Genomic DNA, 2,500 nt, shown 5'->3' on the forward strand with positions numbered 1-2,500 from the left:
ATTTATTTATTTAGATTTTGGAGCAAAATATGACCTGTGAATGTTCTTTCGTCTCGCATGAGATTGATGCTTGAGACCTGGTTCAGATCAGCAGAAATTGATGCGAATAGATGAGAACTAATTGTGTGTTTAAATGACAATAAAAGTAGCACTCGAACTCTTGATTGAAGGGGTTTGGCTCTTGTTTTGTGGCTGTTTGCTGTGATTGACCAGCAGTTTTACTCGTGTGATTTGCCGGTTCGTGGTCTTTCTCTACTGTGATTGGCTGGCACTGAGAAGCTAAACTCTGCTGTTATTGGTCGAGTCACACAGGAGCAACTTCCCCTTTACATCCACCAAATGGTCCATACAGGTGTTTCTGATTTGATTTTGTTTTCTGAATCCCTGTACGTATGAATCTATGAACATGAACTGTGCATATTGGTGTATAGTATCTGTCAGCAGTGTGCCTAAATGTACTGTCAATTCTATTTTCTTTAACAAAGCAAGTCGATTTGAATGTCAGCAGTCGTTTTAATAGACTGACAAGGATGCTAAAGGAGTAGAGTGTTTGCATTATGCTTCTAAAACATTCATTTTCAGCAGCTTTACTCAGTATAACACTAATAAAATGAACTCCAACTCACTGCCCTATTCAGAGTGCTGTCATTTACTGTCTGTGTATGAATGAATACTGTCTGACAGATGTAAACCACATGTAATATTTGTAGTTGGAAGAGTTTAGTTGTTATAATCGGATATGTCAACACCCCATGCTTTATATAAAAACTTTTTTCTCACTTAGGCCTGTGTGTAATTGTGCACACACATGCAATAAATCCGTGAGACGAGTCCCATGTGCCAATATTTGCGACTGCAAGCTTTATTAAAGAAAAAAGCGTGTACACTGGAGGCGTTAGATGGTAGAAAAGGTCACCACATTTACTGAATTTGTCTACAAGTTCAGATGTGATGCATGAAAAACCCAGAAGCAGCAGCAGCAGCAGCACAGAGACGCTCGCGATAAACAGCCTAATCTTCCCTTCAGACGAGAATGTAGTTGAATGTGTCTCTGTTCGGACTTAAATGCCTCTCTCTAACACACGCAGATTGTTTTGCGGTAGGAACGTTAACCCTCATTCACACCCACAGTCTCACAACTCGAGTCTCACATTCTGAGAAACTGAGTCGGCAAACATAATTTGAGTGCTAAGTTTTCTTTCATTCTGATCTGTGAAATGTGAAACTAGTGCCTTTCATGGTTACTACACTCTAAAAAATGCTGGGTTAAATAGGGACAAACCCAGCAATTGGGTTGTTTTGACCCAGCGGTTGGGTTACTACTCAAAAGGTTGTGTTAAACATTTATCCCAACCGCTGGGTCAAAACAGGCGGTTGGGTTACTACTCAGAAGGTTGTGTTAAACATTTAACCCAACCGCTGGGTCAAAACAGCCCAATTGCTGGGTTTGTCCCTATTTTACCCAGCACTGGCTTGTATTTAACCCAGCATTTTTTTTAGAGTGTATCATTAACTTAAACTATTAAAAACATTTTGTTCATTGAAATAAACCTGAAATGCAGTAGTCAACATTTGAAGTGGATCAAAAAAGTTCATCAAAGTTTTCCTAAGACTAGAACGCATTTTGGTTTTAGGACAACTTTGATGAAAGGTTTTGATCCACTTCAAATGTTGACTAGTGTAAATATACACTCTAAAAAGTCTGGGTTGTTTCAACCCAACTTTGGGTCAAATATGAACTAACCCAACTGTTGGGTTAAATTTTTTAATTTGACCCAAAGTTGGGTTGTACATACAGTATTTGCGTTAAGAGTTATTTTTTGTCCCACTCTTCTTTGCAGAATCGTTTTAATTCAGCCACATTGGAGGGTTTTCGAGCATGACTGTTTAAGGTCACGTCACAGCATCTCAATCAGATTTAAGTCGGGACTTTGAAATGCAGATTTTGTGCATGTGGAATATGACACGGAAGAAGAAAGTTCAACACTCTTCAGCAATCACAAATGTAACACAAATCATCATTTGTCACAAATGTGTCATTTTTGCTTATTAGTATGGTTGAATTGGATCATCAAATGTCAGTAGCAAAGACGTTGGTTAATAAAATGGTATTAAATACATAAATGATATTTGTGTTATTTAACATATAATTATTGCAGGTTTGTATAATATTCAGAGTTTGCATTCGACTGTTTTTATTGATTTTGAGGAACACTGAATCTGTTTTTGTGCAGTGAGATGAATAAATACATGTTCATATTTAGTCTAGAACTCCAGTAACATCATGTTCACACAGAACACTTACAACACGAGACACGAGAGTCCGTCAAGACATGGGAAACAAAGTTACTCAGATATTTCCTTTTAAATAAAAAAGTAATGCGTTACTTTACTAGTTACGTAATCTGATTACGTAACTCGCGCTACTTGTAATGCGATACTTTTAATGAAACGCCAGATGTAACGGGACACACACCTTCCAAAAAGTTCCACTTTTGTC

This window comes from Sinocyclocheilus grahami, unplaced genomic scaffold (genome assembly GCF_001515645.1).
Source record: "Sinocyclocheilus grahami isolate Dianchi unplaced genomic scaffold, SAMN03320097.WGS_v1.1 scaffold1773.1, whole genome shotgun sequence".
Lineage (NCBI taxonomy): Eukaryota > Metazoa > Chordata > Actinopteri > Cypriniformes > Cyprinidae > Sinocyclocheilus > Sinocyclocheilus grahami.